Source organism: Dromiciops gliroides, chromosome 2 (assembly GCF_019393635.1).
Source record: "Dromiciops gliroides isolate mDroGli1 chromosome 2, mDroGli1.pri, whole genome shotgun sequence".
Classification (NCBI taxonomy): domain Eukaryota; kingdom Metazoa; phylum Chordata; class Mammalia; order Microbiotheria; family Microbiotheriidae; genus Dromiciops; species Dromiciops gliroides.
Window position 1 is genome coordinate 280474727 of NC_057862.1, and position 16025 is coordinate 280490751.

Genomic DNA, 16025 nt, shown 5'->3' on the forward strand with positions numbered 1-16025 from the left:
TTGCATTCAAAAAGCTCAAATTCCAATAAGACAAACTACATGGATCTAAAATAATCAGATATGAGATTCATCCATTCATTCGTTCGTTCATACATAGTGATGGGAGGTAACCCTGAAATGAGTAACCCCACTGGCAGGTGAGGGCCAAGAAAGGCTTCCTGCAGAAAGCTGGATTTGAGCTGAGTTTTGAAGGAAGGTGGGGATTGTAAGGAGTAACAGTGGGAGAAAAAAGGATTCTGGCATGACAGACAGTCAGGGAAAATTCAAGAAGACAGAAAATGGGGTATGCAGCTGGACTGAAAAAGTAAATGGTGGGACTAAAATGTAAAGAAGACTGGAAAAATAGTAAAGGCCATTCCATAAAGAGGTGTAAATGCCATCAGAGGTTATATTTGATTCTAGAGGTAACAGGGAACCACTAAAGTTTAGTGTGTGTGTGGGGGGGGGGGGGGAGGTTTAAGCCAGGAGGTAGAGAATCAGACTTGGTCACACCTATGCTCCAGGAAAATCATTTCAGATATTTGAATTAGAGTGGGGATAGACCAGCAGGAAGACAAATTAGGTTATTTGCAATAGTCTAACTGGTGATAAGGGCAAGGCTATGTGAGTGGAGAAAGGTGATTTATAGAAGAAAATGTGTAAGAAATGTGTGGTAAGGGAGAATGAGAAATTATGAATAACAATGAAGTTTTGAAACCTAGATGACAAGAAGGAGTGGGTTTAGGAAGAAATGTTCTGTTTGGGACATGACTTTGAGATGCCTGCAGAATATTGAGTTCAAAATATCCAAAAGGTAAGGTAAAGCAGAGAGGTGTCATAAGGGCTAGAGCACTGGGTTGGAATTAGGAAGAACTTAATTTGAATCCTTCCCCAAGAGAGGATTTAAACGAATTTATGGCCTTGGGCAAGTCACTTAACTTCTGTGAGCTTAGGTTTCCTAGTTGTCAAGAGGCTCAAATGAGATAATAATTGTAAAGTACTTAGCAAGGTGCCTAGAACAAAGCAATCACTGAGTAAAGGTTAGGTATTATTATTATTATTAGCCCAAGATAGTAGTAAATAGCCAGGCTCAGTTCAGAGAGTCATTGGACCAAAGCTGGAAAGATTTTAAAGATCCTCTAGTCCAATACCATCCCTTTACTAATGAGGAAGGTGAGATTCAGAGGAGGAACTTGTTGTTGGGGGGGGGGGGCGGTGATGGTCTTTCAGATACTAAGTAGAAGAGGCAAGATTTGCACCCAGGACCTCAGACTACAAAATTAGGCTGGAGGCCTGATGTATTTTCAGAGTGCACCTAACTAGATGGAATCCTTTTTAGCCCAAGAACTAGAATTAACAAGTCAATGGCTTCACTAAACCTATCCTTTTTTGTTGTTTGTTTTGTTAATGCCCTTTGTTTTTTACACCTAAGTGATTTCCCAAAGGAACCCTCCCTTATAACAAAGAAAAATAGGTAAACAATTGGCTGTCAGTCTGATGGTATGTGCAATATTTTATGCTGGTAGTCTAAAACCTCTCCCCAGAAAGGAAGGAAAACATGCTTTATTGTAATTCTTCTGGAACCAAAACTGTACACTTCATTCATTGCAATCATAAAGAATGCTCTCTACCTGGGGGCAGATAGGTGACTCAGTGGATAAAGCACTGGCCCTGGATTCAGGAGGACCTGAGTTCAAATTTGGCCTCAGACACTTGACACTTACTGGCTGTGTGACCCTGGGCAAGTCACTTAACTGCCATTGCCCCACAAAAAAAAAAAAAAAAGAATGCCCTCTACTGATTCAACATCTCAGCCTAATTCTGATATTCTGAGTCAAACAATACAACAAAAAATAAGTCATATAAATGTGGGCATGGACAGTCATAATGACAGTCCTCAAATTCAGCAATCCATAGCATTACACACATCTTATTTGACTTTTCTGAGGAGATAAATCTTTGGCTTTCCTCAAACCCTATCTCCAATGATTTTCCAGGCCTCCTTTCCTTGCTATTTCCTGTTTTCCTCCTTCTTCACTTTGTAGTATTCATTGCTCTCATGATATCCTTCAGCTAACTAGATCCCTAGCCCTTTTCCCTCCTTCCACTCCCTTATTGTCCATCTCCATGGGAAACCCACCCATCTTATGCTCCCAATTACCCAAGCCTGAAATTTCATAGTCAAGCCACAGAAATTTGCTCAAATTCTGCCTGCACCAGGAAGTCTTCATGATCTTCCTGGTCTGTGACAAGTTTACCCTTTAGACTTCATATAACCCTTTGTTTGAACGTGTCTAATGTACATATTGTGTGGCATTGAACATTAGTTATTTGTCTTTATCCCCTTACTACACTAGAATATCCATAAGGGCAGGGACTGTCTTACCTAAAACTGTATAGCTTTCCCATTCCTGGCACAGGGTTCTGTATATAATTGGCCCCTAATAAATGTTTATTGTATGAATGAATGAATGAATGAATGAATGAATGAATGAATGAATGAATGAACTTAATTCCACAGCCCCAGAATGACTCCCATTTCTATAAGATTTACGAAATGCTTTTCTTGCAACAATCCTATGAGGCTGCTAGTATGAGTATTATTAAACCCATTTTATAGGTGAAGGAAGCCCAAAAGATATTGAGTGTCATATTCATGGCCACACAATTAGTTTGTAAATGTTGTAGATAGGATTCATAGGCTCATAGGTCTTAGACGATGGATAATGAATGAGGATTCTGCATTATATTTCCAGTTCTATCATCAGTCTGCTTTTGGCAAGTCCTTTCTCTCTATGCCTTGGTTTCCAGACTAGTCAAATGACCGTGGTGAACGAGATGATCTTTACAGCCCCTGTCATCTCTACCAAAACAAATAAACAGAAGCCTGAAAGTATACACCAAACACCAATGGAAAAGGCAAGAAAGCATTCTCAGCCAGCCTTGGAGAGAAGCAAGATGAAGACAGCAGCCTGTGCTCAGAATTGAATGGATTTTGCTCCCCTTCTTTCCCAAGAAGATGCAGGGCATTTGCATTTGAATGAGTATGCATTATGTTATGATAATGTGCACTATATTGTTATTCTTACTAAATGCATGACAAGAATAACAGCAATTGGATTGTATCCTTATGCATTGATTTATATAGATATTTTTAAAGCCAGTTTATATTTCAAATTGGAAGACAACAATCTAGCCAAGAAACCAGATGAGCTTCGTAACTTTAGACTATTTCCTCTTGTCCTTTTAGGGGACTGAAAAAAGCTTTCCAAAATTGAGACTAGAAGATAAATTCGCCTTGTTTACGAGGATCCCAGGCTTCTGTTCATGGTAATCGGCTCTGTTTAAATCCAGCTAATTAAATTAAGCCAAAGCCACCTCACTCTTCACCCACAGGAGGGAACCCATAAATGATGCTGCCTCAGATCCCCACAAATTGCCTTTCCCCAAAGAGGACTTCGAAGGGTGAGAAAGAGCCCCAGTAATTGGCCCTCCCTCAGTGTTTCCTCTCGGGCTCAAACGCTGGAGAAATAATGAGTGCCCAAAGCTTGTGCAGGCAGGGGGAAAGAGGAGAGAACAATGGGCCTGCTCTGCTGTCAGGGCCCTATTACCTATTATCTAAAGAGCAGCATGGTCAAGTAATTGCTCTGTCTATTCTGAACTGGGCCTGGGTCCTGGCTGCAAGGGAGGAGGAGGAGAGGGCAAAAAGAGAGGAAGGTAGTCAGGCAGGTATGGAAGTCAGAGGTCTTGTTAAGAAGCTACCCCCTTCTCGGCCTGATGCCATGCGCTCCAAAAGAAGTTAAATGTCATTGTAAACAAAGGACAGAAATAAGAAAAGGGAAAGCCTTTTTTCTCCTCAAAAAAATACTTTGGAGGGTTTTTTTGTTTTTGTTTTGTTTTGTTTTGTTTTGTTTTGTTTTGTTTTTTCCCAGACCACACCATGGTGGTAGGCATGGAACGAATGCTGCTTTGAGCCCCACAGAATTGGGGCTAGATCATTCTGAATCAAGTCTAAATCAAAAGCCAACCCAATTTGGTGCCTAAAAAGGAAACCTCCCTATGGTCAACAAGCAACAGTTTATATTTTTTTTCTGGATTAAGACAAATCAAACGGGAATTTGTGAAAGAGCACAAAGAAGAATTAGGATAAGAATGTGGTTATCAATAATTTCTCATTTTTATTAATACTTTGAATTTCCTTTTTGTGGGAGAAAAAAATATTATGGATACTTTTGTTTTCATATCACAGTCATATCTAGATATACTGTGTCCCCTCCTCCTTTTACATTCTCCCTTATAGCTCTCTCCCCCAAAACACAATTAAGAAAAAATAGCTAAAGGGGAGGCTAGGTGGCACAGTGGATAGAGCACTGGCCCTGGAGTCAGGAGTACCTGAGTTCAAATCCAGCCTCAGACACTTAACACTTACTAGCTGTGTGACCTTGGGCAAGTCACGTAACCCCAATTGCCTCACTAAAAAAAAAAAAAGAAAAGAAAAAATAGCTAATATAATGACCTAAAGGAAGAAAAGAAATATGAATTATTATCATTTTCCCAGTAGAGCAGTGTTGGCTGACAATAATGTATACATCTTGTGCCCATAGCACCTTCTCCACTGAGATGAAGGAGATATTTCAGTATCTATTTTCTAGGACCAAGACTGGTAACTATCAGAGGTATGCTGGTAAATGTTTAACAAACCGAACCCCAAAAATGTACACATGATAAACTTTTAATCTGAATTATTAATATTTTCTCTATAACATTGTTGTCAGGATAATCAACAAATCAAGTCCTGATTTGGAGCATTTGCTGATTTTTTGGTTTTTTTGGCTGAGCAATTGGGGTTAAGTGACTTGCCCAGGGTCACACAGCTAATAAGTATCAAGTGTCTGAGGCCAGATTTGAACTCAGGTCCTCCTGATTCCAAGGCCGGTGCTTTATCTACTTCGCCACCTAGCTGCCCCCACATTTGCTGATTTTTAAAGTGTAAACACACTGAAAACTTAACAATGGAGAACCCTATTATACCCCTGGTACAATTTAAGCCCAGAGTTATACTTACCCCAAACTCCATTTTTGCAGATGAATTCCAGGGCAAGGCTAAATCTCTCCTTCAGAACTCTAGGGGTATCTCCTGGGGAGTTAGGGGAATGTTTAATGAAGAGGTTCTTAATTTTTTTGTGCAATGAACCCCTTTGGCCTCCCTCTTGCCCAAATTTGGTACACGCTTTCCCACAAGTACAAGCAAAGTTCAAGAGAAAGTGGGTGCAGGCTGAGAAAGTACATGTGACAAAGGAATAACTCAAAGGTCCTGGTTACCAGAAGTTTATTTACTTCTCCCTTTTGTGGGAGATTCAAGAAGTTCCCCTCAAGGATAATGTAGTTTCTTTCCTGGGCTCGTTGTTCGTGCAGTCTGTCCTGGTGCTCTGGTGCAGACAATGCCAGCCATCAGCTGGTCCAGGGATGATGCTAGAACATTGATGGGAAATCCAACATCCTCTGGACCATTTGAAGCTCCCAAGGTATCCTTTGACAAAAAGTGAATTGGGCTGGGGAGGAGACCTAGACCCAGGCCTCTCCTTCCTTTCACTCCACCCAGTTATTTCCTACTCAAGGGTTTATATCTCTTAGGGAGGGTGTAGCTTTGTTTCCTTAGCCTATCCAAATACAATTCTTGTGTAATAGTTCCAAAGACTTTTTAGGGACCTGATCTAAAGTCTATGATTGAGATTGATTATTGATTGATCAAGCATCTTTTCACTAACTCTAAGTGATATAGGGTGAATTGATTGATTTAGATAATCAACACATGCTTATATTCTGTCCCCAGTTTGATATGTGTTGCCCCCAGAAAAGCTACTGGAGTGTGTTTAAAAACATAAAACCTATAGTCCCAAATCATGGATAGTGACCTAAAAAGGTTGTTCTGCCTTATCCATTTCTTATGCCTTCCCCAGTGCTTTGTACCAAAAGTCTCAGGGGGAAAAAAAATATATGCATCACAGTTTGTAATCAAATCTGGTCATCCATATTCTCCCACACTTCCAAACATACACAATTTAGCAAACCAATAACATTTTACAAAGTTTTGATAGTTTCCACCTGTCTTGTTGCTTAAAAAAAAAGCCTTCTCCAATCCAAAAAAATAAAGAAGGAAAAAGAAAAAGAAAATCAAGTCTCCTTTCTTAGAGGAAAAGACTAGTCTCAAAATTCCCTTAGCTGTCCTGTGAATCTCTCCACAACAATTGGGGACCTCGAGTTGAGGGGAAATCAGCACCTCACTCTTCAGTTAAGAAACTAATTTGGCTACATTTTACTTTTCTTTTTTTTTTTCTTTTTTGCAGGGCAATGGGGGTTAAGTGACTTGCCCAGGGTCACACAGCCAGTAAGTATCAAGTGTCTGAGGCCGGATTTGAACTCAGGAACTCCTGAATTCAGGGCCGGTGCTTTATCCACTGCGCCACCCAGCCGCCCCCTTGGCTACATTTTAGTGATAACTTGAATTTCAAGAGCACCTTAAAGAATTCTCATGGAAAAACCCCTATGAGGAAGAAATATATTTCCAGAAAATGATGACTCTTCAACCAAATCAGCCAGTGGTAATATACAATTAAAATGCCAAAGACAGTATATGCAAACTGCAAAGTAAATCATTTTTAGCAAATACAGGTAGTTCTCCCTGTGTAGGGGAAATGCTACCCCCAAATAAAAGAGGGAGAGTGTATATAGCAAAGAAAAACTGTGATATGGAAAAAATCAAAATGTCATCAAACCTCTGTAAACAGCAAGATTAGAGCAACATTCCCCCTTCCACCTCTATCTTCATACATTCTATGTCTGGCATGTTCTCCCTCCTCATCTCCCCTTCTTCAAAATCCTAGCTCCCTTCAAGGGTCAGCTGAAGCTTTACTTCCTACCAGAGTTTTTTTTCTCATTCCTCTATTGTTATTTCTTCCCCCACCTGTAAAATCATTTTTATTTGTATTAACATTTATGCACATTTTGTTTCCTTGAACTCTTTGGGAGTAGGCACTGTCTTGTTATTGTCTTTGCATTTCCAGTACCTGACACAATGTACATCATCAATATTTAAAAACAGCAACAACAAACTCGGTGAAATGAATTGAAAAGCTTTAAGACCTTTAATCTTTTAACCTATAAAGGGACTGATGGTAATAAAGGAAATGACTTGGAAAAGGTATCAGCTGAATTACACATGCCATCATTGCAAACCTTCCTATTTTTTAAACTTTTCTTATTTCTGGCTTTCTTATCCCAATAATGACTGCGCCTATACCCTAGTGGTATTTCTGGGGTAGAGAAAATCAACTCTGCATGCAGGGTAGTTTGCACAACTGTTCAGTTTAAAAGACTTAAAAAAAATCTCAGCACAAACTGACAAGCAAGAATGCGGGGCCGAATGGATGTGTTCAGGTTAAAACTCTGTTTCCCTATCCAAGTCCAAGCCACAGCTGGCTGCAGGGGGAGGGGGCCGAGGAAGGGAGTTCTGGGAGGGGGGGAGGTTGACGCCACTCTCCTGGGGGATGAAGAATGAAAAACAGGGTAATTGGGCTCAGAAGTGATCAAGGACACTGGGTCATACAGACAAGCAAAAGGAAAAGAAGTCCTTTTCCTCCCCTGCAGAAGGAAACTACACACTTCACAAACAAATCTCCCAGCACAACTGGCTTTTTTTCTTCTTTGTGACTTAGGCTCCCTAGAAGCAGCTAATTCCTAAAATGAGCTGGGTTGGAAAAGTATGCTTGCAAATAAATAGAAGAAACACATTCCCTCACAGTGTACCTTCTTTAAGGAGAATTTGCTCGGCTATTCTATTTAGAAGTTGTAGTTAATGACTTTAATGAGACCTTAGCTAGCACAGGCCCTGAATGAGCTACTTTCTGGGCAATGTATTATACTTCAGCCCCACTTCTGGTAAAGTACATGTATTCAGCAACTCCAAACGTCAGCAGGTGAGCCTCCTACTCTCCTTACCCAAGTACAGGAGAAAAAAGAAGGGAGAGCTTGACTTCGGGTAGGAGAGAAGTAGTCACAAGGGATTGGTCTTTGTCTCCCCAGTGCCTAGTCTGGCATGTCAATGTAACAATAAAAGATTGATGTGTTGAATTGGGTGAATTTAGGAGTTAGATGTAAAAATTCCTTTTCTCTACTATTTTAAAAGTGTGGTGGAGGGGTAGCTAGGTGGCACAGTGGATAGAGCACTGTCCCTGGATTCAGGAGGACCTGAATTCAAATCTAGCCTCAGACACTTAACACTTACTAGGTGTGTGACCCTGGGCAAGTCACTTAACCCCAATTGCCTCACCCCCAATAAACAAACAAACAAACAAACAAATAAATAAATAAATAAATAGTGCATTGGAAAGAAAATTAAACTTGGAGTCAAGTGTCCTGGAGTCAGCCCACCTCTCTGACACTCTCTGTACAGTTTTTTATCTTTCTGAACCTCAGTTTCTTCATCTGTAGCTTTATCTACCTCATAGGTTTGTGATGGAAGTATTTAACCCTAAAAGGCAATAGAATTATGAGTCATTATTATGGTTTGCCCATGGAAGGATTAAATATATAATAGGTTCTTGATAAAGGCTAGTTCATTGATTGATTGACCTGAAAATCCAGTTTGGGTGAGAGGACAAAGATGAAAGAAAAACTGACTGGGGTGGAATAGTGACTACATGCTGGAGAGCTGAGGGATGACCTTAGCCATTGGTACAGGAAGCCACCTAACCAAAATTCCCACAAGTCCTCAAGGAAGAGGAAAACAGAGGATAACACCAATCTGTGGGTGTTTGTCTTGGTTATTTCAGTAGATGTTCCTTGAAGGCAAAAGCTTTTTCATTTTATCTTCAGTTACTAGTCTTATGTATGGCAAAAATTTAGTACAAGTTTGTTGAGTTGAATTATTAATACTAATAATTGGTATTTATATAATGCTTTAAACTTTATAAAGTGCTTTAAATAATTTATCTCGTTTGAGCCTCACAACAAACCTAAGAAGTATGTACAACTGGTAGGAATTACCTTGTTTTACTGACTAAGAAAGCAAAGCTCAGGGAGATCATGACTTGCCCATGTGGAATTTGAACCCAGGACTGACTGACTTCAGGTCTTGCAGAGGGAGCAATGTATAGTGGAAAGAATGCTAGATTTGGAGTCAAAGCTTTAAAGCAATGCTTTAGCACATATTAGGTGATAGAGGTGGCTAGGTGGTACAATGAATAGAGTGCTGGACCTGAGGTCAAGAAGTCCAGAATTCAAATCCAGCCTCAGAAACTTACTAGCTCTGTGGCCCTGGGCAACCACTGTTCTGCCTCAGTTCTTTCATCTATAAAACATGAATAATAATAATACCTCCCAGGGTAGTTATAAGTCATAAATATTATAGATAATATTTGTAAAATGCTTTGCAAATCGTAAAGCACTATAATAATGCTAGCTGCTGTTATTTATTTATTCATTCATTTATCTATTTTAATTTATTTTTGCTATTGCTATTATTATCACTATTATTATCATTATTGCTATTGTTATTGCTATTATTATTATTAATTATTATAATGCTTTCTGTATGGCTTTTGGCCAGTTACTTTAACTCCCTGGACCATACTTTCCACACCTGTAAATGAGGGGTTTCTACCTGATGTCCATTCTATCTCCAAATCTATGTTCCTGAGGTGTCCTATGTTATTGATGGAACTTCCCCAGCCTAGTATCACTTCCTTATTTGGCTTTCCTTGATTAATCCTGGGGTGGGGGTGGGGATGGGGGGAGGAATTGGCCTTGGCTCTGAGAGCTAAACCTCTAAAATGGAAGTCCTGTACTGAAAGCGATCAGATTTGACTCATTTTTCCAGGCACCACCCAGGGAACGAAGCACAGGGCGTGGCCAAAGTTATCCACACCAGCCACATCTGCTTGCATTTCATCATTAACATGGGAAAGTTTGACTTTGAACTGACCTTGAAATTCATAAACCCCAGAGAGGAAAAAAAAAGGGGGGGAGATGGGGAGCGGGGAGGAGAATAAGATCTGAGTGAAAGCCGATAAAAGGAAGCAGAAACCAAATCAAGCAGAGGCTCTTGGTACCCCTAGAATTAAAACCAAATGAACTTCCCAAAGGGTACACTTTACCCAAGGCTCCGGGTTCTAACACTACCCTCCTTTAATCACTTCACAGAGAGTAAAGGCCTCTGGTGGCTGTCATCCCCTACCTATCTTCACCTGCTCAACAGGATTTCAAATCTGGGAATTATTGAGGTGGTGTGTTTTTGGTTTGTCATTGGTTGGGTTTTTTTAATAAGAGAAAAACTCACAAATTTGCTTTTCTTTGGGAAAACTCCAGGTCTCCAAAGAATCTGAGTCAGGGGCCACCAGATGCCACAATGACCACGCATCTCACAGCCTCCTGCTGGATCATGAGTCTGGGCTTCCCCACCCCTATTCTCACCCCTGGCCTGGTGTGGAATCATGAGGAAGAAGAAAGATTAGTCTTTCATTACGGATTTCAGGAGTTGCCTCCAAAGAAGGCATCATCAAAGGCAAATGCCCTACTGCTCACCTGCCCAGTGCTTCTGCAAGCTGGGGGCAGCTAGGTGGCATACTGGGTAGAACACAGGGCCTGAAGTTGGGAGGACCTGAGTTCAAATCTCACCTCAGACATTTACTAGCTGTGTGATCCTGGGCAAGTCACAACCCCAATTGCCTTAAACATCTGGGGGCATCTCCAGTCATCCTGATGTATATCTTGCCATTGGACAGATGACTCTGTAGGAGAGAGGGAGGTTGGTGACCTTGCAGAGTCATCTCTCACTTAAATCCAATTCACTGCAAATCATGACATCACCCTGATGTCAAGGTCCTCTTTGAGAATGAAGGACAAACAACAACAAGTTTCTGCAAGAGCTGAAGAAAAGGGAACCAGGACAGAGTTGACACAAAGTTTGTAAAGAGATGAATTTCAGGAAGTTTCATGCCCCCCCCCCAGTTTTGGGATTGGAAAAAATATCAACACTCATTTGTAATATGATCTGAATCCTTAGAGAATTTCCATTAGCCAAGGTGCACATGAGGAAAGAGTAAAAGATTGTTGACTAGGAATCAGAATACTTGATTTCTGGTCTCCAACTCTGCCACTGAGCAGCTAAGTGGCACATTGGATAGAGTGCCAAGCCTGGAGTCAGGAAGACTCATCTTCCTGAGTTCAAATCCAGCTTCAGATACTTTCTAGTTATATGACCCTAGACAAGTCACCTAACCCTGTTTGCCTCAGTTTCCTCATCTGTAAAATGAGCTAGAGAAGGAAATGGCAAAACGCTCCAATTTCTTTGCCAAGAAAACTCCAAATGAGGTCACAAAGAATCAGATACAACTGAAATGACTGAACAGCAATAACTCTGCCAATGACTTACTGTGTGACTATACAAGATCCCTACCCTCTCTGGGCCGTGTTCCCTTCTGTAAAATGAGGGAGTTGGTCTCTAATCTTTCTTGACAGCTCTAACATTGTAGGATTCTATTCACATACTCCAGAAAACTCTGCTAGTAAAGGGTTCTTTCCCCACCAAAAGATGGGAATCTCTCCTACAAAATAAAGGCCCCCTCTTTTAAGAGAGAGTCAGGAAGAGCCTGGACAAAATAAAGAAGAGCTTTTAGGTCTATAAATGACACATGAGCTGGCATCCCTGCTGCCTTCCCTGTTGGCCTGCCTGATTACAGCCCCTTCCACCAAAACGGGAAATCAGCTTGCTACATTTCAACCATCAGAGGCTGAAACGGGAAATCAGCTCAGTTCAGAGAAAGCAGAAGCAGAAGGGGAGTGTTAGCTGACATTCAATTCAATTCAATCCAACAACCATTTATTAAGTGGTTACTATCCATGAACCAGGCAGGGTACTGGGCACCCAGGCACTCTGTTTTGAGTCTCTCTGTGCCAGCCCATAGTCCACCCAAACCTGGCTTCTAAGCTAACAATAACTATTTCCTTTTGCATCATATTTTACAGTTTACAGAGCATGTTCACAACCCTGAGAGAAAGACAGAACATGAATCATCCCCATTTTCCAAATTTGGAAACTGAGTCCAGAGAGGGAATAAGACTCACCCAAGATCACTTGGCAAGTCAATGGCTGAGCTGAGACTAGAACCCTCATTTTTGACTCCTGGGTCAAAAAAAAGGTCCATTTGTGCCATATAGCCCACTATGATATTCTAGTTTCTAGTTTGAAGGTCTCTTCCAACTCTGACATTCCAAGTCCTGTGTTCTGAGGGCCCTTCTAGCCCTGACATTCATGGTTCATGGTCAAAAGCTCATTCCTACTTTAGAGTATAAATCTGTCTAGCGGAATTCTTTTAATTTAAGTTGCTATGAAATAAATTCTAGCAGTAGCACTACACACATGTTTATAAATTTTATAATGTTACATTAAATAGTTTAATTTTCTAAGTGTATTTCATAATATAATTAAATTATATTTAATTTCTAATTACAATATAATTTCTAATATATTTTATATTTTTATTTTATAAATTTATTTAAAATATATAAATATTTTAGCGTGTGTGCTCCATGCATCTAGAGATGGGAATTTTCTCCATGTTTTTATCAGTTTACCTTTTCAACAACTGCCCCTCCTGTTTTTGTGCTGGACCTTCACATATTCCACAGAACTGATCTTTCATCCATGAGAATCCACCCCAGTCTATGATCCACAGAGCATTTGCCAGGGGCCAATACAAGTTATATCAAGGGAAACAGGACTAGTGATGTTATGACTAAAGGGTAATGTGTGCGCGTTCTGTTGACAGCCATTTAAGAAGCCTCAATAGATAGCAGGTCAATACATTGACCCAACACCATTAAGGTCATTGAAGTCACCAAAAAATACAATCACTTGCCTCTGGGCCCTTCTGCTTACACAGGGAGTCTGCATCTGGATGGGCATCATTCTACATCTCAGTTGCTCCAAACAGAGGTAATCTGACATGAGGGCAACACTCTGAATTTCCCATCTGGCCATTGTTCTCTCTCTGCTACTCACTGAAGATGCAGATGCTGCCACTGAGCTGACATTCAGCATGAGCTGGGCCTGCATGTGAGCTAATAAAAAGAGAATTTTTGTCTCTACTCACATCCTTCTTGCACACTCCAACTCTAACCATTTTGCAGAGACCATCAGCATCTGCTCCCTTAACTACCTGCTGCCTGAAGTGGTCTCATCCATCCACTAGGAGCACAGGACTTCATAAAAGCCATTTGGTACAGAAAAAAAGAGGCCTGGATTTGGAGTCAAAAGACAAACCTGGGTTCAAATCCTACCTCTGCCATTTACTTAAGTCATTTAAATTCTGTGGGGCTCAGATTCTTCATCTGTGAAATGAAGGCATTAGACTAGATGATCTATAAGGTTCCTTCCTGCTATAAAATCTGTGACACTTTGATGAGGCAAAGTGGCGTAGGAGATGAAGAGCTGACCTCAGCAAAAGGCTGACAAATACTGACTGTGTGACTAGGGACAAGTCATTTACCCTCTCCATACTCTACTAAGGCTATAATTGCAGAACAGGGTATTTAGCAAGCAGAATAGCTAAGCAAAAATCATATGGTCAGGTTTTTTTTTTTCCTCTGCAGTACGCAAGAACTCCAAGTGGATGAGGAATTTCTGGTTCATCCTAGAAGTCTGGTTCCCCACATATTTTATTAAAGGGCCAATTACCATAATCACTTTGGTCTCTATAACGGAAATGACAGTATGTGCCTCATGAACCAAAGGTTGGGAAAGAACTCAGAGAGCCCCCTCCCCACCACTAACCATGGCCCCTAATTTCAGTAATTACATTGCTATAACTGCCCTCCTCCTAGCCCCGGGTTCCACAGCCCCCAGTGTCTGAAATGGATTCCAGGGTTCCTGCAAACCCAGGCTCATAGCAGATCCAGCCCGCTGCAGGGGCTCTCTTCCCTTCAGCCCGGCCCTGTGGTTGGAAGGAATGTTCAAAGCAATAAAGTGAGGCAGTGGACATGGGGAGATGATTTTGAAAGGGGGCTTTGCCAGCTTCTCATTTCTGAGAGCTCTCAAAAATTATCCCTCTTTGGTCCATCCCTGCCTCATACTGATTTTCAATTTCATATGGTTTTTCTTTTCACATGTTTTCTCGAAAGTGATATAACCAGGAACAGCTCCTCAGCCGAAGACTAAAGGGAGCTGCCCATTCTCCCAGAGGATGATCACCAGCCAGCGGATCCCTGGGGTGTTGTGAGCCAGACTCTTCCTTAGCCCTGGTATTCTCTCCCAGCCTTGCTCTACTTTCACATTACTCAAGAGCTGTGCTTCAATAGAGATGTGTACTCCCTCACCATCTCCTCCTCACCTCAATTGGTAGCTTCACAAGTAATAAAATGGGCCCAAAATCATTACCTGCCTCTGGGATAACAGTAATGATATTAACATTTATACAACACTTTAAGGCCTGCACACATTTGATCCTCATAAAAATCCTGTGAAGGAGGTATTGTTATTATAGATGAGGAAACTGAAGGAGGGAGGGAGGAAGGGAAGGAGTAAAAGAAGGAAGGAAGGAAGGAAGGAAGGAAGGAAGGAAGGAAGGAAGGAAGGAAGGAAGGAAGGAAGGGAGGAAGGGAGGGAGGAAGGGAAGGAGGAAGGGAAGGAAGGAAGGAAGGAAGGAAGGAAGGAAGGAAGGAAGGAAGGAAGGAAGGAAGGAAGGAAGGAAGGGAGGGAGAGAGGGAGGGAGGGAGGGAGGGAGGGAGGAAGGGAAGGAGTAAAGGAAGGAAGGAAGGGAGGGAGGGAGGGAAGAAAGAAGGAAGGAAGGGAGGGAGGAAAGAAATCAAGCATTTATTAATGTGCCAGGCATTGTGCTGGATACTTTACAAATAATATCTCATCTGGTCATCACAACAACTCTGGAAGATAAATTCTATTATATTATTCATATTTTACAGGTGAAGAAACTGAGGCAAACAGAGATTAAGTGATTTGGAATGTGGAGTGAGGGAAAATGAGGAGGCAAAAGTAACACTAAGTCTGGGTACCTGGAGGATGGTGATATGTACCCTCAACAGTGATTAGAAAGTTTGAAAAGTGATGGGATTGGGGTGTGGGGAAAAGATAATGAGCTGTGTTTTGCATACGTTGAGTAGCTTATAGGATATCCAGTTCAAGATGTCCAAAAGGCAGTTGATGATAAGGGACTGGACCTCAGAGAGAGTAGGGATAAATGTATAGAATTGTAAATCACTTGCAGAGAAAGGATCATCAAACCCATGGGAGCTAAAGAGATCACTAAGTGAGATAATAAAGAATTAAATGAAGGGACAGCTAGGTGGCACAGTGGATAAAGCACTAGCCCTGGATTCAGGAGGACCTGAGTTCAAATCTGGCCTCAGACACTTGACACTTACTAGTTGTGTGACCCTGGGCAAGTCACTTAACCGTCATTACCCTGCCAAAAAAAAAAGAAAGAAAGAAGAATTAAATGAGAAGAGGGCCCAGGAAGGAACCCTAAGGACACCCACAGTTAGTGGATATGGCATGAAGTTTCTGAAAATGAAAATGAGTAGAATGAAATGAAAAGAGGCCCCAGGAGAAAGGAAACTGAGGAAGATTGGTCAAAAAAAAAGGAAAACCAAGAGAGAACAGCGTCACAAAAACCTAAAAAAGAGAGAGTATCCAGGAGGAGATGGTAATCAACAGTGTTGAAGATTACATAAAGGATAGAAGAAAGATTGAGAAAAAGGCACTAGATAACTTTGAAGAGATCCAAATTACAAAGGGTTTAGAAAAGATTGAGAGAAAAGAAACGTCATTGGAATTGATGGAAGTTGATAGAATTGTGAATTGGTCCAGAAATTCTGGAAAGCAATTTAGAATCATGCCCCAAAAGTCAATAAACATGGACATATAGGACCCACTAGCAGGCCTCCAGAAAGATTTAAAAAAGCAAAAGACTCATATATAGAAAACTATTTATAGCACTTCCCTTTGTAATACCAAAGAACTAGAAATGAAGTGA